The following is a 10,163-nucleotide window of genomic DNA, read 5'->3' as shown; positions in this document are numbered from 1 at the left end:
TGTGTGTTTATGGAGCTGAGTCAGTGCTAATTTAAGCATCTAAACTAAACCTATGATGAAATATGATAAAGAAATATAGCAGTGCTGCTCAAATGTAATTAGAAATATTTTGATAAATATAATAAAAACACTTTAAATATATTGTTTAATGACACAGTTTTCATGATCATTAAGGCATCCATTCTATGATTTGATCTTGAGCATGATTTAAGTAAAGGGGGAATTCAAATAGTTAAGTTTAGGTATGTCTAAAGGGTTGCTTTCAAATTGATATGGTTAAGTATGGTCTGTGATCGTACCATGCTGGCTCATGAATTTAAAATGTTCAGTGAGTCAGAAAGCACTTGATTCTAGTTTTGAAATGTTCTCTGTATTTGCAACAATGAGCAGGACCTGTTGTGGCCGTAAATAACGGGAAGATAGAGTTTCACTTCTGAACAGGAAAGATAGAATTAGAGATGACACAAATAGAGTATGTCCGTGGCTGCTTTGAAAGAGATGTGTAACCTAAGAACTAGGATGAAAATTAAAGATTACGTGGAGTCATTTGAAAAATGGATAATGATAAAATAGCAATCATAGTTACCATGTATCAATTTCTTGCTGTATGCCAGGCACTGTTCTAAGCATTTTATATACATTAACCCAGTAGTTGCCTCCATAGCAATTAAATCAGAATGTCTGGTGGAAGGGACCAAGCATCAATCCTTTTTAATGATGCCCCAGGTAATTCAGTCTGGAAACCATTCAGCAACCCTGCAAGGTAAATATTCTCGTTGCTATTTCTATCTTACGAAGGTGGAAACTTGAGTCCCAGAGAGGTGATGTAGCTCTGCCAAGGTCAAAGAACTGAAAAATTGAGACATGGGTCCAGGTGGACTGATTGCAGGGCTCTTGATTTTTTTTTTTTTTTTTTTTTTTTTTTTTGCTGTACGCGGGCCTCTCACTGCTGTGGCCCCTCCCGTTGTGGAGCACAGGCTCCGGACGTGCAGGCTCAGCGGCCATGGCTCACGGGCCCAGCCGCTCCATGGCATGTGGGATCTTCCCGGACTGGGGCACGAACCCGTGTCCCCTGCATCGGCAGGCGGACTCTCAACCACTGCGCCACCAGGGGAGCCCCAGAGCCCTTGAACTTAACCACTTGCAGTGCCTCCCCCAGTGCCTTAATGCCATTTCTAATGAGTAGCTGTGATTTTTATGAGTTTAAGGGAGTTTCCAATGTATGTCTTAAAAATAATCATTTCAAGAGGTTATAGTCTTTTCCTGTGGTTTGACCAGCATCTGTGATGTTTGGTGGCCCTGGGTAGTACCCACCACTAACATGCACAAGGTTGTCAAAAGTGCCCTTCTCTCTGTCTCATTCCTTAACCTTCCAGATATTACTACTTATATTTATCTTCAGAGTCCACCTAAGCCCACATCTGGGAATTGGTTGCATTTGTGAAAGGAAGAGGCCCAGTGCCAAGGCACAGCAGGGCAAATGCTGACGTTCTTCCTGTTACTGAAGCCCCATTCACCGTGTCCAGATTTCGACTGTTAATTTGCTAGTTGTCCATTACAAAGGCTTCTTTTGTTCAGCCTCTGCTGCAGGCTTCTAGTTCCTCAGATGTCTTTCTGCTTTCATCCGAAACCTAAAGTCAAGTTCCTCAGATGTCCTTCTACTTTCATCGGAAACCTAAAGTCCTGTTATATTATGGGACTTCAGGGGTCTAGTTTTCTGCTTAGCTTTGCCACTCTCACCATAAGACTTTAGTCAAGAGGCTTATACTCTCTTCTAGACTAGTGTACTGTGTGCCGTTCTAAATAGATTTTGGAGATCTGCTTGGCTAACTTTTTGGTTCTTTGGCACGGCATTGCTTTACATTTAAGTTCAAGCATGGACTTCTTCTGCAGACTGCTCACTGATGTCCAGAGCTTGAAAGGCACCACGACCACTGATTTCTACACCCCTTGTGAACACGGTGTTCTCCTGTGAATGGATCCTGTCTGCATGGGTAATTTCGGTCACAGCTACCCTGGTCCAAGCAATTGCCTTTCAGCTATAGCTTGGGGGGTATATTTCATTATTTAATTCCCCTATAGCAACTGTATATCTAGTGTCAGAACAGATTTAATAAGCGAGGCACTTGGGGGTCTGAGGACTCATCCAGATGTGGAACTCTTCTATGGAGAACTTCTATGCTTTTTTATTTCCTAGGAGATGAATTAATGATCTGAGCACACGCAGTGGCTGCAATAGTTAAAATTTCCCTCCAGTGAAATGGTGCCCTTTGCAGTGGAATCATACAAGCCCACCTGAAGCTGCAGTTGAACCCAGCCACCAGGCTCTGCTAAATTCCAAGGGCAGGGATTCAACAGCCCAGGCTCCACCAAGAGGCACATGTGACTGACAGCAGCAGTTAGAATTCACATAACAACCCGGTGGCTCCCCACCACCACGAACGAACCTTCAGGTTTATTCTTTACCTGTTAGAAATTCTGTCTTGTCATTATGAAACCCAATCAGGGAGAAAGAAACTGATCGCACTTGCTTCAGTAAATTGTTTCTGAAAGACCTAAATAGGTCACTAATAGTAACAGATTTTATCTGTGTTCTAATCTGCCACTGCTCTTTTTTCCTAAAATGGTACACTCAAGGGCAGAATATATTTTTTCCCCAACATTTAATTAGCAAAAGAAAAATATCACATGAATAAAGAAGAAGCTCATACAACAAAAAAGGAAGAGAACCGAGGGGGCTGCTTCCTGAGAAGACAAAAAGGAGTAGCTCTGACCCCCTTGGTTGCCTCAGCCCCCTGGTGGAGGAGAGGTAAAGGGTAGGACAGGGCAGCTGAGGATGCCAGCTGTCCGGGGCGAGTGCCAGCTCTGAGGGAGTTTGGCTACAGGGCTTGGAGGAAGGAGAGTTCTCCAGCCCCGGGCCCCAGTCGGCCCCAGCACACATCTAGATTTTGCTCTTCGGGAGTTCAGAACACACAGGGCCCTTTGAGAACCTAGAGTCCAACTCATAAGAAGTCTGGAGGAGGAAGCTGTGGCCCGGCGTGGCCCCACACAGCTACAATCTGAGGGTAGCTTCAGATTTACCGCCCACCCCAAGTGCTGCATAGCTGGGGCCAACCATGGCGAGCACCGTATGCTGGAGGCTGGGCTGAGGCCAGCCATGGCACAAGGCCACTTTCTAGTCACTTCAGTGAGGTTCAGTGTTTTTGAAAGGTCAAGAAAAGTCAAAACAAATCCTTTAATATTTAATTCTCCAACTTTCGCATGTTGTATCTCTTCATATTAATACACGGACTTTGAACATTAAAGTGGATATGTTCTAGGCTGTAAAGTTTCCAAATCTTGAACATTATAATTTTTCTCCAGAACATATAGTAGACTGTCTCAAGTAGTAAAGTGACTGCCTCAGACTCATCAGTGAGTGGAGTAAAAACTAGAAAGGGCTTCCCTGGTGGCGCAGTGGTTGAGTTCGCCTGCCGCTGCAGGGGACACGGGTTCGTGCCCCGGTCCGGGAGGATCCCACATGCCGCGGAGTGGCTGGGCCCGTGAGCCGTGGCCGCTGAGCCTGCGCGTCCGGAGCCTGTGCTCCGCAACGGGAGAGGCCACGGCAGTGAGAGGCCCACGTACCGCAAAAAAAAAAAAAAAAAAAAAAAAAAAGCAAAATCCTGTTGCTGACTGTCCCGCAGGTTCACTCCCATGTTGAGTGACTATTTCCTGTATGAAGGTGCGCCTCGGTCAAATTTAGATTGTCACTGATCTTCAGGGTCGTTCCAAGGTGTAAACTCCGTGAATGTCAAGGGTCTGTAATGAAGTAAGAAACCAGACTTCTAAGACAGGGTCCCATCCTGTGAGCTGAGGACCCCTAGTGGTCCCTGCAGTAATAACTCCTTCTGAACAATAAGCATTGTCTGGAGAACGAGTATCTCAAATTTGTTTTTCAGATGCATGTATATGTTGTTGTGATGAACAAAAACGTTACAGTTGCTATTTGTTACTGTATTTTTTTCAATTAAAAGTTACCCAAAAGTACTATCACTAATTGGAGAGGAGCCAGATGTTCTGATGTTACTCAGAAAGGTTGTGAACCCCTGCTTTAGATAATCTCCCCCAGGGCAGCTACTCTCTGAGGAGCAGCACCTTGAATAGTTGAGTCCACTGAAAACAACAGAAGTGTTCCACAGAACTCAGCCAGTAACAGAATTGTATTAATTATAAATAATGCAGTTATTTTTATTGCAGTAAGTTTTAGAAAACAAGCATTGACCTACAAAGAATTTGTAGGCTCTGACCAAATATCAAGTGCCACAGTCACACAGAGTAGCACTAAATGATCAAATGAGCAAATTTCTTCACATTGGAACTCTGGCTTTCACTGACTATCCGAGAAAATTGCAAAATGCAAAGCCATGTGGGATACCAGGCTTCACTTCAACAGAATTTTTAATTCACCATTTAAAAAACTCACACACACACACACATACCCCACGCACACACACATACTCAAGAGTCATGTCATGGCTTGGTTCAGCTGTGTGTGTGCATAAACTTTTATCCCTCTGAATCAAGTGTCATCATTATTGCATTTATTGAAATGTTCTCTCAGCTTGCCTGATTGCCAGTGCCAGTCTCCTGGGGCAGTCAGGCAAATAAAATTTCGTTTACAGAAAGAATTGATAAGAGAATTTCCTTTTTTCCCTTAGAATTTTCCCCTCCAGCATCTAAAATATATCAAACAGCACTTAAAGTGTCAGAGGAAAAGGAGGACAAGATTTTTCAGAGAACACGGGGCAGTGGGTGGCAGTACATCGTGATTCAGGTTCTCCCTCTTGGTCTGAGAGGCTAGTGGGGAAGACAGTCAGTGCCTTACTTGCCATCACTTAACACCTTATAATGAATTTCCACATCATTACGTTCGTCAAGACAGACATGCATGGATGCTTGAAACGCACAAAAATAATTTACTCTTCAATCTCAGATACACAAATATACTTAAGAAAGAGAAGTTTTATTAGGGCAATTTCACTTTATTTTTCCATACAGCAAAGTCAACTACTGCAGTAATAATAAAATAAGCATAAAACAAATTGCAGCCCAAGACAAAATACATAATTTTAAGCAACTACAAGCAGAAAGTAAGTTGTGATTACATAATAGTAAAACCAAGCACATCTGTCCTTTCAGCAGATGAAAGTGTAGGGTTGCTGATAAGTGCAACACTATAACCAGCTGGAGTGAAGGCTGGATACACTAATTCATTAAACAAGTGCCCATTATCACATTTGCTTTTTTGAGTGCTTCTGAGTTGAAAATTAAAACCATGAAATTTGAACTGTGTTTTATCTTTTTCACCTGCTGAAAGAACAGGATCCTACAGCAATTAAAAAACAATCACATAACAACTATAGCTACTGTGTGCTGTTTGGTTTGCCTGTTTATGGTTGAAATTTTGTGAAAGTCAATACTTGTTTTGAAGATTTTTTTCTTTTTTTTTTTTGTGAACAATAAACCACTGAAATTGGCAGAAACTGATTTGAATAGTATATGTCCTTAGTATAGTTCTTTCTCTTTTTTGTTTTGTTGAAGTTTTAAACATGCAGTAGTTTTGAAAAAATGTAAGGAATATTTGATCCATGATTTCACCTTAATGGTTGAAGTACCTGCTAGTTTTGGTAATGATCTTCAGGCAGATTTGGCCCAATGGAGTTTTTGTCAGTCATGAGATCTCGGAAGGATGGCATATCTTTCCAGCTGAAAAAATCCTGGCAAACTACAAGCTGTCCACAAAAAGCAAAGCAACATGTTTGAAGGGGTATGGAGTGCTAACTCTGTGCCACTTTTGCAAGCAATTTTGCTCAGTCTGTCATTGTATTAGCCTTAACAAAACTCCTTGTAATTATAGACGTTTTTATTCAAAATAAGATCTTACTATTATACAGGTTTCTCTCTTTTGACTATATACAGAAGTGCAAAAAGTCAACCTTCTCTCTAGACGTTCCAACATGCTAAATTGCAGCATAATCAACCCTCAAGAGTTTGCACACACGCTATAATTCTCATTACGTAAACTTTGAGTATTTGGATTATCAACAAAAAGTCCCTTGTTCTATTTATTGATTATGCAGCTTATTTATAACAAGGCCTGATATTCAGGGATTTCAAAAATATTAAACAATACTTTAACATTTGAAATGGATACAGTAGAAAATAAATTTTATTCTAATATCTAGGATCTAGATCTTCTTATAATAACTAATTACAAACAAAATAAATCATCAAAATATTACTCAATTGTCTGCCAGGATTGTTGCGATAGCAACAACTTAACTTCTTACTTAGCAATGATTATATATTTATAAGATATCCATATAAAAGATCTTTGTTCTTTTAATGAAAACTAGACAAGAACTAACAATGACTGACATTCTTACACTTTAATATTAAATCAGTAAAATATAAATCATTTAGTTAACAATAATACGAATATTCATATGACACTACATGTAATTCAAAACTGAGTATGTTATGAAGGAAAAACTACTTTAATTTTTTTTTGTATTTTGAAAAGTTCATCGGTAAAATCTAATAAAACAAGAGTCTATAAACTGAAATGGTATTCAATTGTTAATAGAAAATGAAATCTAATAAATGTAGGAAATGAAAAACTACAATTTAACAAGAAAAATAAGTAATATTCTATAATGTAACTAACTACAATAACATATGGAGTCACCATTACTCTCTTAACACGATTGAAATTACATTGGTATGGGTTCCAACCCGTAATGTAATAATCTAAGGCTTTAATAGATGTACAGTACAATCAGTAAAATCAACACATCAGTCTTATATTAGAAAGCATCTCTCTCAAGCATAAAAACTTGCAGTAAACTTGGAAGTATGGAAAGTTCTAGAACTGAACTTTCACTTCTCCCATTCCATACTAGAACTACCAGTGACCTGGCCCCTACTTCAGCAATTTTTAGAACTGCTGAACAGAGCAAAAATATCCTTTACTAGCTGCAACATCCAAACCACAAAAAAGGAATTCCTTTGGATGAATCCATTCTTAAAAACTGAATGCACATCTATTTTTTTTTAATTTTGTAAAAGGCTTTCTAAGGCTATAAGCAGTAAATCTGAACAAAACAAAACAAAACAAATCACATATAAAATTCACCCATGTACTTAACCCACCCAGTGACTAGGTTAATTAAACATTTCCCATTTTCATATTTTGGTTTATCATGCATCTGATGAGTGCTGCTTTCTTCTTTGTTTAGAGTCACTATTTTAAATGTGACTGTGATGAAGCATTTAAGCAAATGTGAAACCATTTTTGCAAAGCATTTAGAGTCTTCTGACTTTTGACAGAGCTATAAATAGAAGCAAAATAATTTCCTCCAACTTTTTTTTTTGTTATCGTGTCTCAGAAATGGCATATCCCTTTTGAATAACATGTTATACAGTATAGTATGCATAAATATTACACTACAATGCATTAAAATAATTTTATATATATATCTATTATATATATCTCCAGTATGTGTGAGTTTATCTGTATTGAGAGAGTTTGTATTGTGCTGTCTATTTTGTTACTGTAAAGTTAAATCGGCCATTTCTGAGACAGCTTTGGTTTCCAAAAAAAAAGGAAAAAAAAAAAAGAATGGTGCCCTTTGACTGATTAGTACTAGCAAATAAGCAACAAAATGTGGCTCCGAAAACAATAACACTGAAGAAATAATACTCTAATTTGATGTACAGTCTATGGCACTTCATGAGAATCCTTAACAACATGGTACTTAAAGCCATGATGTGCTTTAAAAGATACACAGTTGTGGTTTTGCTTGGCACATTCATCTCTGTCAGATCCCTCCCTCACCACACCTTAAAATCTACTACATTAAAAATATTACTCTTAAACAAAAATGACTGTGCATGCACGCTCTCATCTATAATGGCAATTTTAAATACAAGGTGCACCTTTGTTATTTGTAAACCTTGAAAGAAATAAACTTATTTTTAAAAAATTATATCTTGGTCTACAGACGTACCAATACATAATAGAATCATGGTTACACCATAGTCTGTCTTTTCAAGATGGCATGAATATATAGGAAACTAATTAGGTCTGCATATTTGAATGCATCACTCTGTGCTAGAAAAGAAAGACAATGTTGTTCTTTTAGACAGGAATATCACCTCAGCACAAATCTCAATTAAATGTACAAAGTGTATAGGCAACAGTGTGCAGTGGATTTCCATGTTGTCTTGTCTTCTGGTTAACATGCAATATGCGGATGTCCTGTGGCTGAGGGGTTTTGTGTGTGTTGCTTGACGGTATATACACTATGGCTAATGACCTCGTCCTTTACTCTAACAAAGCACACTGTCCTTTCCTCTTTAGCATGATCTGCAAGGGAAAAAGAGATAATCTTCGTTAAAACAGACAATATCTAACAGCAGTTTCCAATATGCATTCAACATGAAAACTGTATTTCTTGGTTTAAAGAGTGAACACATGTATATTGTATCTTCATGTAAAAACAAAAAACGCTTCACAAGTACAAAGGACCTAAATTTGTTTATCGTTTCTTCGAGAATAAAATGACATGCACAGCTTAATAAAACTGTGGACTCTGAACAAATATCACCCAACACCAAGCTCAAAGTATAAAATACATTTGTGGAATCAAGGGGCATAATGTAGTAGAGCTCTTTTTACCACTGTCATTGTGGGGCTGAACTTACAACTCAGTTTACTTCTAAAGCTTAATAGGTTTCAAGAGTAATGATTTGGCCCACGAAATTAAAATCCATGCAACAATCCTATTAAACACAATTTGCTCTCTTTGGGTGCTTGATTAGCACAGTATGTGTTTGGAAAAAAAATAAAAGAACGATACTCTACATGACTGTTCTGTATAATTTCAAGTTTGGATTTTTCCCACTAAAGGCAAGAAAAGAAAAATTGTTTCTTATGCTCCTGACAAATTAAGGTTGAACTGATATTACAATGTACCTGTGAACTGAGTTCCAGTTTTTACATGAAATGTGTTCCCAGAGAATCTTTACATATTAAAATATGCTTTAGCACACAACCTTGAGAATGAAAGAGATCACGATTCTGCTGCACTCAAAAACCAGTTTAAATATTGTAACTCCTAATGAAAATGAGTAATCATTTGTTAAACAGAACATTAAACAGCCTAAGTTTCAATACACACAAATCCACTGTTTTGCTAATTGATGAACTTACGGCCATTTGCTATGATTTTTTTTCAACCTGGATTATTGCTAAGAAATAGAACGTAATTACAGATATACATACCAAACACACCCAACTGACTATAAAAGCTTGAAAGGTTTTTTTTTAACATGTCAAAAAGAGAACTCTACTTCCAAACCTACATACTACAAAGTGATGTGCTTATTCAAAATGTGGCTATTGTTCAGAATAATAAACCTTATTATCAGAACTGCATCAAGAGAACTTATGAAACACAAAAATCAGTTTCAGCAATTTAATTCAGGATTGCAGCATGTCTCTGGTAGTACTCCTCAGATTGAGTCTATCATTTCTTTCTTAAACGGCTCTCAGATTTCATCTGTACGCTTCTCCTGCACGGGTTCACCCTTTGACCAGCTGTTACTATGCTCAAGGGCCTCTGAACTGGCCCCTCTCCTGACTCAACGCCTCCATCCCTTCTTCTGTAAGGCCCTGACATCTCCCTTCTCTCTGTAACAACCTTCATTGTCCAAATTCACTTAATTTCTGACTCTGTTAGGAAGAGCTGCTCCCTCATCTTTGCTCCAAGAGAAATGTGTTCAAACCTCTCTTATTTTAATGTAGAGTGCTGAAAGTTACATCATTATCTCATTATCTACTCATCTTTATTTCCTTGACCTGGTAATTAACACACAGTAGCACCAAAAAATCATTTGTAAATATGTTAATGAACAGATAAATGAATGAAAGGAAGCAACAAAAAATGATCACCCATCTTATTTACCAGACTCAGTTTTAAGCATTATGGCTCTTTCTAAATATAAAAATAGATACTTAATATACTTCTGAGCGTGTAGATAACTTGAACACATGCATACTGAATAAAACATATGCTCTATGGATGAAAAATGGTCATCTTTGCAAGTGTCTAAGTCAATGT

General features: G+C 38.2%; 1 protein-coding gene across 17 annotated transcripts in view; it reads right to left on the bottom strand.

Annotated features, from left to right (window-relative positions):
* Window positions 1-4,981: 4,981 nt before the first annotated feature.
* The window catches only part of MBNL1 (muscleblind like splicing regulator 1), a 179,548-nt gene continuing 174,366 nt past the window's right edge, over window positions 4,982-10,163 (bottom strand). For all 17 annotated transcript variants that reach the window (XM_082624994.1, XM_082624986.1, XM_082624978.1 and 14 more), the window contains one exon: window positions 4,982-8,407. The gene's annotated coding sequence lies outside the window, so the exon portion shown is untranslated. The remainder of the gene's footprint in view (window positions 8,408-10,163) is intronic.

The sequence above is a fragment of the Mesoplodon mirus genome, assembly GCF_964341445.2.
Source record: "Mesoplodon mirus genome assembly, chromosome: 6".
Taxonomy (NCBI): domain Eukaryota; kingdom Metazoa; phylum Chordata; class Mammalia; order Artiodactyla; family Ziphiidae; genus Mesoplodon; species Mesoplodon mirus.
The sequence above is the reverse complement of the archived record's forward strand: the minus strand, read 5'-3'. Positions and strand labels throughout refer to the sequence as shown.